This window comes from Artibeus jamaicensis, unplaced genomic scaffold, assembly GCF_021234435.1.
Source record: "Artibeus jamaicensis isolate MK-2021 breed Jamaican fruit bat unplaced genomic scaffold, CSHL_Jam_final contig_415, whole genome shotgun sequence".
NCBI lineage: Eukaryota > Metazoa > Chordata > Mammalia > Chiroptera > Phyllostomidae > Artibeus > Artibeus jamaicensis.
This window is the reverse complement of record NW_026521823.1, coordinates 26290930-26305437: the sequence shown is the minus strand read 5'-3', so window position 1 is coordinate 26305437 and position 14508 is coordinate 26290930.

Below are 14508 nucleotides of genomic sequence, written 5' to 3'. Positions count from 1 at the left end.
TTTATTAGGTTTTAAGAGGAAACTAGGGAAGGTTGTTTCGAACAAAAGTTCATTGGACAAGAACAAGAGTTCAAGGTTGTGGAAGTTGCTCAGTGGTTGCAAGCAGTGGTTAGCGCATTATTGTCAGGCCTGGGAAACACCTTTCTGCCTTTCCTTAGAGCAGCAGATAAAATTCCTATGGGAAAAAATGTTCTCCCTTGTCAAAAAACCATTGTCCCTCGGCATCCGTGGGTATTGGTTTCAAGGTCCCCATGATACCAAAGTCTGCAGATGCATAAGTCCCTTATATAAAATGGCATGGAAATCATGCATAATCTACACATATCCTGTCTATACTTTAAATCACTTCTATAGTGCTTATACTAGCTAACAAAATGTAAATGTTATATGATTCTTGTATTGTCCAGAGAATAATGACAAGAAAAATGTCTGTGCCTGTTCAGTGAAAATGTATCTATAGTAGGCTAACAACATAGTGCACATCAACAACAAAATATGTTTTAAATAGTTTTGATCTGAGGTTGTTTTAATCCATGGGTGTGTACATGGGACCTGCAGATATGGGAAGCCTACTCTTGCCATTTGGAAAGGTAACTCTTGCCTTCCATTCTCCTATTGGCTATGTGGGCTGCAGGCAGTGGTACCTGCGTGAAAACTTCCCTCTCAGAGATTCCCGACACCATTTCATTCATTCATTCATTTTATTTATGTTTTTATTTTTACTGTGTCTCTATTTTTCCTTTTTATAAAATTGATTGGGGTGACACTGGTTAACAAAATTATGCAGGTTTCAGGTGTATAATTCCACACTCGTCATCTGTACCCTGTATTGTGTGTTTACCACCCCAGGTCAAGTCTCATTCTGTCACCTGTTACCCCCTCATATCTTCTTCTACTTCTCCGCCTCTTCCCCAGTGATCGCCACACCCTGGCTCCATTTTAAATGTTTTTTATTTTAGTACCTTAAATTCTCCATATTTCAAAAACTCTCACTCTGGATATAAATTATTACATTATAATATGCTTTTTTTGTATGTTAAACTCTGACCCAAGATATAACTGATTATAATATGCTTTCTTTGGTATGTTAAACTTATGTAGCAACTTTCATAGAATCTAGTGTGTTTTCATTTTTCAGTTTCTATAGTGAGCAGAAGTAACCTGCTAATGCACATCATATAAAAATATTAAAAAGTGGGTATTTTTTATGACTTTCAAATATTTTATCAGCAAATGTTGCACTGGGTTTTATTCTTTAATAATATTAAACATTTGGATCTAAGTTAAAAAATAAATAAACACAAAATAGGTAGTAACAGACAATTAGAGGGAAGAAAAAAATTGGGGCAGAAAAAGGAAAGAGGAAGAGAGGATCATGACCTTGGAAACAGAAAAGATATGAGGGACAAATTAAGTCCAAATAGGAAAAAAGATGGAAATGGACATTTGGAAGGATACAAGGTAAAAGCGAGGGCTAGGCATGGAAAGGGAATGAGGTTGGAATGAAAAGGAGGTTTTTGTGCCAGAAGGAAAGCAGATATTGGGCTCTGAGCCAGATCGGGCTGCGAGGGTGGCAGTGGTTGTTATGGAATTGAGTTGTGGCTGGAGGGGAGAACAGGATGTGCTGGCCAGGGGCAGACGTATTGGAACAGAACTGCAGCCTGCGAAGGGAGGGAAATGTGTTCAGAGCTGTCGGAGGCTGTGGTTATTTAATCATAACTTTGTTCCTTCTGGAGCCAGGAGACCAATGGAACTCCTTCCCACAGAGGTCAAACAAATGGTTTTCTCAACTCACTTAGTCAATTACCCACCCTGTGAAGAGAAGGTCAGGATGCTGACTAACCACATTTGAGACAAATGAGATGCAGTAAATGTGCAGTTGCTTACAAGGTTCCTGTAACTTAACCATTTTAGGGATTTAGATACTACTTTGCTAAGATCACACAAACCGAATGATCAATATGTTAAATACTTGTTTTAATTTTCTTATAATAAATTATTAAGGATTACATAGACTAAATGATGAAGATTATTAAGGGGGCCTACTATTTCATTATTAACATACTTCAATCAAAATGATTATTAACTCTTGAATCAGAAAATGTAAAATCAAATCCTAGGTTTATCATTTACTACATGAGGTGATAGTCTAATTAATGTCTCACAGCCTTAGTGTTCTACTATTAATATTTAAATTGTAATATTAAATCCTGTGTGGTGTATCTAATGATAAATTGGGGCTTAATATGGTTTAGCACAGTACCTGGCACACATAATAAATATTATCTATGGAAGATATTTGCTAAGATCTCCCTATACGAACTCTTTCTAACAGCTCTCAAACTTTCCCAGTTTTACCAAACAATTTTCTTAAGCCACTTCTAGACTTATGGTGTACCGCTACTTAAGTACTATCCCCTTCTCTTAAATAAAGATCCCTTAGGCAGCTGTTTAATCAATCAAGCACTGATGTTTATTAGGGAGTAAAAAACTGCTTCCTTCACAGGAGTTTTCAACTCACGCTTATGGCATTTTTTATACTGTTCCCCTCTTCTGGACTCACTCATCATTTCTATTTTCTGTAATTCTAATATCATGTTTTGAAAGTGTACAAAACATTATAATATTTTACCATAATTGATATGTCCTATTATGTCAAATAGCCCTTAACAATATATGCAGTATAGTTGGTACCATATCACATTTTGCTTTGCCTTCCTCAAATATTATATAAAGTTCTTTTTAAAAATTTAATCTTTATTGTATTTTTCCCCATTACTATTTAGTCGTCTTATACCAGGGGACTGTTAAGAACCAGGCTGCACAGCAAGAGGTGAACTTGAATGTAATGCATTTGAATCATCATGAAACCATCTCCCCGACCCCTGGTCCATGGAAAAATTGTCTTCCGTGGCGCTGGTCCCCGGTGCTGAAAAGGTGAGGGATTGATGCCTTATACACCCCTCTCCCCAGCCATCACCACACTGTTGTCCATGTCCATGAGTTCTTTTTCTTCATCCCTCCACCTCCGCACCTCCCCCCACCAGCTGTCATCTCGCTTTCATTCTATACGTCTGTCCTTGTTTTCCTTGTGAGTTCAGTTTGTTCATTGAAATCTGTCAAGTCTTGTAGTTCTTGTGTCCCACTGAGAAGAACAGTGCCTGGTGGGGAAGGAAAAATGTCTACCTCTACTGCTTTAATATTTTTCACTGGATCTGAGAAATAAACTAACATAAGACAGATTAGCTGGAAAAAAGGTTACATTTTTTAAAGTATTACATAACACAGAAGCCTTCACAGAGAATGAATACAAGGTAAGTTCTATAATGTTTTATATCAGGTTTTGCAAATTTAAGTAAATTCTGGAAAAGTAACTGTATTGTGTGGGAAAACAGGAATTATAGTAAGAAGATCTATTTGTACAGAATGTTCTTGTCCTTGATGATGAGAATGTTGCCAACCTTTTGCTATAGGGAGAACACCCTTCATATGAGAACTTCATCTCCTACTTTTAAGAAAAAGGAGGAAGTTCAAAGGGTTTTCTTGCATTTTTCTGTTTCTCAAATGCCTTTCACTCATGATAGAGAGTTAAAGACATGCCAGAGAAGCATGTTTTAGAGTGACAGATTTCGCCACACTTCACAAGTAAAATACAGATAATGAAATCTGAATGGTTGTTTAATTTGAGAGGCATATGACAAGGTCTGTCAGAAAAAAAGTCCAGGCATTGTTAAAATATTGAGAACAGTTTATACAACATTGATGTAACCTGGCAGCCAAGGAGAGTGGACTGGAATGTGCACTTGTGAACAATGATGACTTCACTATACCAGTTGATGGGTGCTGTAGACACCATTGAGTGAGCATATATATTGTGTGGCTGTCACATTCAAAATGACTGAACAAGTACAGCAATGAATCTGCATCAAATTTTGTGTTATGCTTGAACATTCCTCCATGGAATCTATTCAGATGATTCAAGAAGGCCGTAGCTATGGGCAACTGGTGATTGGCAGCTTCATCACAACAATGTGCTCTCTCATGTATCATGTCTCATGCAGTTTTTCACAAAATATCAAATCGCCCAGGTAACTCAAGCCCCCTATAGCCCAGATTTGGCATCCTGTGACTTCTGGCTTTTCTCACCACTGTAATCACTTTTGAAAGGGAAAAGATTTCAGACCATTGATAAAATTCAGGAAAATTTGATGGGGCAGCTGATGGTGACTGGGAGAACTCTGTGAGATTCTAAGGAGCCTACTTTGAAGGGGACTGAGGCATCATTGTCCTATGTACAATATTTCTTTTATCTTGTATTTTATTCAGTAAATGTCTCTATTGTTCATAGTAAGTGGCTGGATATCATCTGAACAGACCTCATATTTCACAGGGTCATAGTTTGACAAATTTCTTGTGCATTTTGGGGTCCTTTGCTGAATGAAGAAAAACTAACATGAAGAGTAGCCATTATAATTAGTTGAGGTGGTATCCCATATACCTGTGCAATGTTCTTTAGCTGAAGCCAGATTTCAGAAACTCTTTATCCTGTATCTAGCTATTGTCAACAATGTACCTACAAAAACTTGGAAGAAGGGAAAAAATCTATGAAAAGATATCAAAGCTACTTATACCATTATTGACAAATGTCTCAAGCCAGGAAATCCAGATAGTTTTTGTTTCTTATTTCCTTTTCCTTGATTCTCAGAGAATGCATACATAAATTAGTACAAGAACAAGTAACTAGGTGGGGTGGGGGAGAGTGGTGGGGGGAAATGAGATAACTGTAGTTGAACAACAATACAAAATAGTAAGATAAGAAGTACAAATTGGTAGTTACAAAAATAGTTATAAGATATAAAGTATATAGCACAGGAAATATAGTCAATACTATTGTAATAACTATGCATATTGCCTGGTGGGTACTAGTTTATTGGGGTAATCACTTTATAAATCATATAAGTATCTAACCACTAGACTGTACACCTAAAATTAATATAATATTGTATGTCAAGTGTACTTGAAAAATAAACTTAAAAAAAGAGAAAATAGCTGAAGAATAGAATCAGATGAACTAGCAGAAGCAGCATGGCAGCTTGCCAATGTTAGCACTAAGGTGGCTAATATTACATAACCTCCAGGCATCCCAGTTCTCTCACAGATAGGGTACAATTTTGACAGGAAAAAAAGATGAGACAAGATGACTAACTCTACTTTAATGGCATCTATCAGAAAGTGGAAGGGAAAATAGCAAGGTGTCTAACTTGATCTTGAACATGGTTACTTATGAAGGGACAGATCATCCAATGGCCAGTCAGTTAGAAAGCAACTTCTCCAAAATCAAAATGAAATAAGAGAATAGAATTTGTTGTGAGAATACTCTGCTTCACAGGGGAAGGCAAAGGTACCAATGCCCCATGTATCCCTTCCCTTCACAGCTCTACTGAATGTCCTACACACGTTCAGATTACTTCTCCTAGGTTTTTTATCTCAGCATCTGCACTCTTACAGAATTCTCCCAATCTGAAATCCAAAGTAGTTTGAAAAGCACATTGAAAATGTCATGGCTCATTGTTAGTTGTTCTTATTTTCCTCCTTCTGCAAGAACATAGTTTCCAAAGTTTTCTGCAATCAAAATGTGTATTTTTGTCATTTGGTAACACATGTGTCAATACTTTGAACTGACTCTATTCTTAAATATTGGACATCAAACAAACACATTTGCTTCCTCAGAAGGTCCACATATCAAGTTTAGAACATTTCATTTCTCTCCTGAGAGCAATCCAGTGGCTGCCTGGGAAATATAACAGAAGAAACTTCTTGAGCATAAGTATTGACTCAGGGAGAAAATCTACCTTAGGCAGTAAGTAGAGGGAAAATCTAAGACTCTTGATTTTTTTTCTCTGTGATATCTTCCATCATTTTATAGTCTTAATCTTATTCCATTTTATGTTCCTAATCCCAACATTCCTTTTAAAGTATATAATAATAGACCTCATAATAGTTGTTTCAATTATAGTGTGGAAGTGATTTAGGTAAATTTTCCTTCCCTCTCTATTTCTTAATGTAATTTAAACCCATCAAAATTACTTATGAGATATAAATGTAAGCAATATTTGTATGATTTCATCAAATGTGATTTTATTTATTAATTTTAATTCACTATTTATGTAATTATCTCCTTAATTATTACTTACTATAATGCATTCCATATTACTATGATTTCTAGAGAGATAAAATATATATGGATGGAATATACATGTGTGTATATCTATAAATGGACTATATATATATATATATATATATATATATATATATATATATCCCTTAGTTCAGGGAACTTCCAATGTAAGCGGTCAGAATGCCTGCTGTAAGACAGAATGCACAAAATACTAAGCCATCTCAGAGGGAAGAGTAAGTAACCAAGGAACCAGGTATGGAAGAGAACAAAGACAGAACAAGTACACCCTCTGCACTTGTCAGTCTCTACATACTGTTTCAAATGTAGTACAAAAATACTCAAATGATCTATTTCTGTTTAATATCAAAGCACATGCCGCACAAAGTCATTGCTTGAGCTTCTACTTAATTGCCAGCAAAGGATCTGTGATGATTTTTATGCATTAACTTAATAACTGCTAAAAAAGTCCCCATTATGTGCTTATCTTTATATATCTTTGTAATTCACCAGTGAGAAATATACATATTAAGCTAGTAAATACATACACACATAATATTTAATATAATGATTTACAATAAAGAAAACAATCAGTACAAAGAAACTAGGAAGTAAACAAATTAAATGGGATGGGACTATTTTGAAAGAAAATATGAAGATACATCTCAAGAAAGAGACCTTTGATTAGAGACCAGCTGGATGAGAAATAGTGACCCATATAAAAACATGGGGAAATAATTCAAGGAAGAACAGCGTCAGCAAGCTTAGAGACCCTGAGGTAGGTAAGGATCAGCACACTTGAAGGACAGAAAGGAGAATATGGCTGAACTTTGTGTAATTAAGAAGGGAGAGAGTGGTATTGGATGATACTATAGAAGTAGACAGTAGGTAGACTACCAAAATACACAAATAGAGATATGACAATAGATAGATAGTCAGATAGATAGATAGATAGATAGATAGATAGATGCAATACTTGATAGGGAGATCAGCTTTTAGTTTAGATGTGATTGAAAACTACTGAGGAATTTTTTAAATGAAAGAGACATGATCTGACTTGCCTTACTGGAGGAAGGAGGAACAAATGGCAAGAGTGTTTGTAAGCTTACTATTTAGGGTGTTACATTAGTAACACAGATGAAGGACTATGATTCTGTGAAAGCAGTGTTTGTAGAGAAGACATCAAGAAGTGTCGGGCTTCTGATGTGTTTTGGTCATGGAGTAAAATAGTTGACATGAGGATACAGGAGATAATAAATGAAGAAAAATCTTGGATTACTCTGAATTTTATGTGTTTAGACAGTGGGTAATTGGTGATTGTACAAACAGTAATTCATCTAGATGTCACATGGGCAGTTGGACCAACCCACGTTCTCCTACCATCAACCACAGACCATTTTCAACACTTCTTTTATCTGTATGGAGCCAGGGGTAGCTTGACTCAGGAGGGAAGCTGATCTATGAGGACAGCATCCTCTGGGCTCACCTACCAAGGGACTGATCTTTGTGTTCAGTCAATGGGATGATTATGATGATCTTCTTTCTGGGACAATATATGTAATTTGTGTATCCAAATAGATAACTAAATTCAAAATGTTCCAAGTTGAACTTTCCCTGGATTCATGCTTTCTTTCCTATTTGTCTCTTTTTTAGTTACACTACCATTCTATACATTCCTGAATCTCAAACCTATGAATGTGTTTGATTTTCTTCTTCTTTTTTTAAATTTTATTTGGTTTTTTTTCAAGTACAGTTTTTGTCCATTTCTCCCATCCCAGCCCCACCCCCACTGTGTTTGATTTTCTGATGGGCATATATTATTTATTAAAGTCATACTGATAAAATCTCAGAATAGTTCACTGATCTTTTCTTTACATGTCACATTTACTACTTTTGTATAGCTATACATCATTCTTTTTCTAGAACATTCTTATAGCTCTTTGTATCTAAATCTGTTCTCCAACTTTTGAACTAAGGTCCTATTAAAATTCAATTATTTTGATGTGTGGCATATGTAAAATATTCTCTGGACTGAAGTAAAAATTTTTTTCTTTGCATGTGAAATGTTATGTTATATTCTTGTTCACATTTCATGCTCAACTCTAGTCATTTATACATCCCAACCTTAACCCACACATACACATATACCCACAATAGGACCCAGTGAAAGTATTTATATTCAAATGCATGCAAATACAGGGTATTTGGCATTCATTGCTTGCTTTAATTACTGTCTCGCTTGCATAGAATAATTTTCCAACCCAGTGTTTCTAAACAACTGTAAATGCAATAAGCTAATCAGCTCTAGACCTATTCTTGCCCCAGTTTTCATTATCTTCTTTGTTCTTGATGCCTCAAAATAAATCTAGACTTATATTTATACCTCTAGCACTTTCTTACAAATAATGGTTTTAGTTTTTAGTCTCTTTCAGTTAAAAAAAGAAGAATATCTTTTTCAATATCCTGGCTTCTAAATTTTAGGCTATTACCTCAGCAAATGAGATGCTCCATTCTGAAACTGAAATGCAATGGAATTAAAACTGGATAGTAAGAAACTATTCAGGGTTTATGTTGTTATAAGTCCCTCAGAGGTGGATGTACTGACACTATACCAGCCCTGGCTTCTAATAAAGTAGCCCCAGGAACAGGTCATAGTAGCGTTAATCTCAGCTGCAATGCGTTCCTCAAGCCTAAACTCTTATTCCACTTTTTAAAATACTTGACATTCCATGTGCCTTCAAATATTTTGATCTACTTATATATACACATGTATTTCTCTAGATAATTTAGTAAATTTTACCAAGGAAAAATAACCCTGACTGAAATGTTTTTTATATACTCAAGACCAAATAATATGCTTATGTTATTGAAGCATAATTTATATTTGTGGGCTGTGTAAATGAATGAATAAGCTGCCTCCTTAAAGATGAACAATGTGAAAAATGTTAACTTCTTTAAGTCCTTATTTTGGGGGAAGCGCTTTGCAACATGTTTGGTAGAAAGGAACTTACTTTCCTAATCTTATTCCTCTAAGATGTACTTCTGCTTTCCTGCTCTACTATGGAGAATATTGAGGCATAGAAAAATTACTTATGTGGATGAAGTCAGACCTGGTGAGTAGTGAAGTTGGGATTTGTACATAGATATTTATCTCCAGAACCCATGCCCATTCATTTTATTGTCCCATTCTATCTCCTAAGTCTGAGTAAGAAGTGTCTTTTCAATTGTATTTGCTTGATTATTGTGATCATTTAGAGTTCAAGCAAAAATTTAAAAAGTACATAAGAGTATTTTTGCTATTTATTTGCCGCCAAATAAAAGAAAATGTAAAAAATATAGTCTGATGCAAAATCAAAAGTGAAAAATAATTTTAAATTTTATTTTCTCAACTGTGTGCTTTGCTACTTAGTCAATATGGTTCATAAATGAATAAATTGATACTAACATGAACAGCTAAGAGAAAAGTATATGTTCTTCAAATTTTAAAATCCAGTATGGCTGGACCTGGAGAATATTATGCTAAGTAAAATAGGCAGTTAGAGAAAGACAGATACCATATGATTTCACTCATGTGTGGAATCTAACGAACAAATTGAACCAACGAGCAAAATAAACAGAGACTCATACAGAGCAAGATGATAACTAAGGGTGGGGGAGTTCGGGGATGAAGGGATTGAGCAGAAAGGAAAAAGGACTTATGAACATGGACAACAGTGTGGTGATTTTGGGGGGCGGGTTGTGTGAGGGGACTAAATGGTAATACAATAAAAATCATTTAAAAAGTCTAGAATCTATTATTCTGTGTCAAAAGAGCATCATGTTTCACAAATTTGCATGTGTTATAGTAGAAATGTATAAAAATACAGGCATTGTTGTAAATGGATAGATTTTATTTCCACATAAATTGGATCTTCCAATCCTATATTTTCATAAAGGCACAGTTAAGACAAAATAAGAATTAGGTTGGCTTGGTAGATGCAGAATACCAATGGAGAACTATTTTTTGAACATCTTCCTAAGTGCTCTTATATTAAGTCTTAGAAAGAAATATAGGAAAAAGTTCTAAAGCCTTGGGACTATGACAAAGACATCCTCCCCTGAACTTCAGATCATTTACTTTTCAGTTAACTACAAAATGTCAGAAATAAAAAGACACCACCAATTTTTTTCAGATCTTAACTTTTCACCCCAATTATGGCCTTAAGAATAAAGTGCAAAAAATTTCAAACAGCACAAAACTGGAAGTAAAAAAAAGTTGTACAACTTCTAAAAGACTTGCTTTCAATTGTATATATGAGAGAAATAATTATCTACTAAAAGTCAATAGTCTACATTCATGACTTTTTCTTGACTTATAAAAAAGTTGAGGTTGCAGAGATTATAATTATGTGAAAAAAAGCCCAATACTTATACTAAATATCATTGAGTATAATATTCTCTGAAATGAGCAGCTGATAATTATTCATGTACTCACATCTGTTTATTCAATATAAAACACACTATGTAATATCATATCTTAAAAACTGTGGCCTGCAAAATTTCAATAATTATGTGTATGAGTATGTACACATATTATATAAAATATATATTACTATTATGCATAAATGATCTACACTGAAAACACTACAAATCATTGATGTAAATAATTTCCTTAGCCATTAAAATGTTTGAATACTTAATGTGTATTCTGAATACTAATATTTTGAAATTTATTTTTATTCTCATGTGAAGGACCAGGGATTGTGTTAACTCAAAGGAAAATGTAGGTTTTAATTCTAAGTTTTATGTTAGTTTTCTTTTCTAAATCCACTAGGCAAAACAAAAAACCTTTGTTTTCTTTTTGGGGAGTAAAAATGATATTGCCCGGGAAAAATAAAGAATAAGAATGGTAGTAAATTAATATCTGACCTTATGTAACCCACATTCTTTACAATACTGTTAGTTATATAGGATGCATTGCCTCCTTGAAAACTTTATTCTCCTTGTTCATGTTCTATGGATTTCTACTTTGATTTGTTCTTTTATTTTTCAGGACTGAAGATTAGCTTTTACTCTCTCACATTTCATTTCCTGGACCCCTGGGATCTGTTCATCTGTTTTTTCAGGCTAGATTTTCCACTAATTTGATTATTAAAAACAAACAAAAAAAAAGTCCTGGAGTCTTAAAGAAACTTGCCAAAAGGAAGTAGAAAATGATACGCAAGCAAATCTCAACAAATATAAAAACAGATATTTATGTCATTTCCATACTTGATTGATATGCTGACAGAAATGCTTAAAAAATTAGAACATAGATATCCCCAAAGTTAATTTAAAAAATATATAAATCATCAACTTGAAAGGACATGTAGAGCGGCAAACAGAATACGTAAGAAGAAAATCCAAATACAGACTTGGAATAGTAAAATTTTAAAGCATCAAGAGACAGCTCTGAAGACTACTAGAAATAAAATGGATATATTAAAAATGAAGAATTGGTCTTCCTGGAGCACCACTGCAGGCATAAAATCAGTGAATTAATATTTACCACTTTTAGAAGGTAAATAATTTACTACCTTTGATATGGAATAGACACTATAAAATGAACACATTACTTGGCAAAAAAATCTTCAAACTATTAAACAATGAACATGAATTGGACTATATTACTTATTTATAATAATATAAAATTGCAGCTTACAAACAATTGGAGATATTAAAAATATATTTATGAAAACAGTTGTAAATATTCCACAGGCAAAAGAAAAGAAAAAATTAGGAAAGATTACAAATTACTTAAAACTGAATTACTGTATCAGGACCTATAGAAAATAGCTAAAATAAAAATTTTAACATGGAGCTTCCAGCCAAGATGGAGGCATAGGTAGACACACTGTGTCTCCTTCCACAAACAAAATAATGACAACAATAATTTAGAAACAAAAACTACCAGTACCGACAGAAAACTGAACCCTACGGAAGTCCGGAAGTCCGACAACCAAGGAGTTAAAGAAGAAACATCCATCCAAACCGGTAGGCGAGGCAGAGTTGGGTGGCCAGGAGGAGAGGGGTCGCAGCAAAGTGGTGGTTGGCTGACCCTGGGGGGAGGTGGACTCAGCAAGACAGAGGATTGTGGAGGGGCCCAGAGTGTAAGGAGGTGTGTGGACCAGGAGGTCCCACATTCAAGTACAGATAAACCAGGAGAAACTGGGGAAGGAGACAGACCTGGCAACCCCAGGCCCCAGCACTGGGAAATAAAGCCTCAAATCACCTCTTGAAAACACCTGTGGGGGTTGAGGCGCTGGGAGAGACTCCCAGTCTCACAGGAGAGTTCGTTGGAGAGACCCACAGGGTCCTAGAATGTACACAAACCCACCTACCTGGGAAGTAGCACCAGAAGGGCCAAATTTGCTTGGGAGAAGCAGGAGAAGGGGCTGAAATCTGGCAGAGAGCAGAGTAAGTGCCATTGTTCCCTCTTGGACCCCTTCCACACATATAGCATCACAATCCAATGACTGGGTTGCCCCACCCTGGTGATCACCTAAGGCTCCACCCCTCTTATATGTATAAGGCACAACATGACAAAAAATGGCCTAAATGGAAAAACAAATTAAAGCTTCAGAACAAATACAACTAAGCAATGAAGACATAGCCAACCTATTAGATGCACAGTTAAAAACACTGGTGATCAGGATGCTCACAGAACTGATTGAATTTGGTCACAGATCAGATGAAAAATGAAGGCTACACTAAATGAAATAAAGGAAAATGTACAGGGAACCAATAGTAATGAGAAGGAAACTGGAGCTTAAATCAATGGAGTGGGACAGACGGAAGAAATAAACATCCAATCAGAAAAGAATGAAGAAACAAGAATTCAAAAAAAAAAATGAGAAGAGGATTAGGAACCTCCAGGACATCTTTAAATGTTCCAAAATCCAAATTATAGGGGTACCAGAAGGAGAAGGGGAAGAGCAACCAACGGAAAAGTTATTTGAACAAATAATAAAGAACTTCCCCAAGCTGGCAAAGAAAATAGACTTCCAGGAAGTTCAGGAAATTCAGAGAGTCCCAAAGAAGGTGGATCCAAGGAGGAACACACCAAGGTGCATCATAATTACATCACCCAAGATGAAAGACATGGGGAGAATCTTAAAAGCAGAAAGAGAAAATGAGACAGTCACCTACAAAGGAGTGCCCATAAGACTGTCAGCTGATTTCTCAAAAGACACCTTACAGGCAAGGAGGGGCTGGAAAGAAGTATTCCAAGTCATGAAAGGCAAGGACCTACATCCAAGATTACTCAATCCAGCAAAGCTTTCATTTAGAATGGAAGGGTGATAAAGTTCTTCCCAAATGAGGTCAAGTTAAAGGAGTACATCATCGCCAAGCCCTCATTATATGAAATGTTAAAGGGACTTAACTAAGAAAAGGAAGGTAAAAAACATGTACAGTAAAATGACAGCAAACTACAATTATCAGCAACCACACCTATAACAAAAACAAACTAAGCAAACAACTAGAACAGGAACAGAAACACAGAAATGGAGATCACATGAAGGGTTAGCAACAGAGGAAGAGAGAGAGGGAAAAGATACAGAGATTAAGTAGCATGGATGGTAGGTAGAAAATTGACAGGGGGAGGGCAAGAATAGTATGGGAAATGTAGAAACTAAAGTACTTATAGGTATGACACATGGACATGAACTAAAGGGGGGGATGTGGGTGGGAGGACAGGTTCAGGGTGGAGGGGAATGAAGAGGGGAAAACAGGACAACTGTAATAACAGAATCGATAAAATGTATTTAAAAAATTACATGGAAGATGATTTTTCATAAATAAAAATGTTTGAAAACTATAATCTCAGTACTTAAGTCCAAAAAATTAACTCCAAAATATTAGCAGAATAAACACCTCAAAAACAGAAATAATGAATGCCATAAATTAATGAAAGAAATAAAAAAACAATTGGAGATAAATTACAAAGTCTTATATGGTTCATACAATACACACACACACATATATAACACTTCACAATTAAATTTTCATTTTTAATCAAAATGGCATACTGTTTCAGCAGAACATTTATTATAGAAAAATTCCAAAATTAAAACAAAATTTTCATACACTATGATTGAACACTGTGTAATATTCACTCCATAGCAAAATATTTTGGAATTTATTCAACTAACAAAATTAATAGTAAACTGAAAATATTGACACATCCTATTTCAATGATTCAGTTATAATAACTTATATACTTCTATTTCTTTCTTATCTATCTACCTGTCTATCTATCTATCTATCATCTATCTATCACTCTGTCTCTTCCATTCTGCTCAGGAAAACATTGA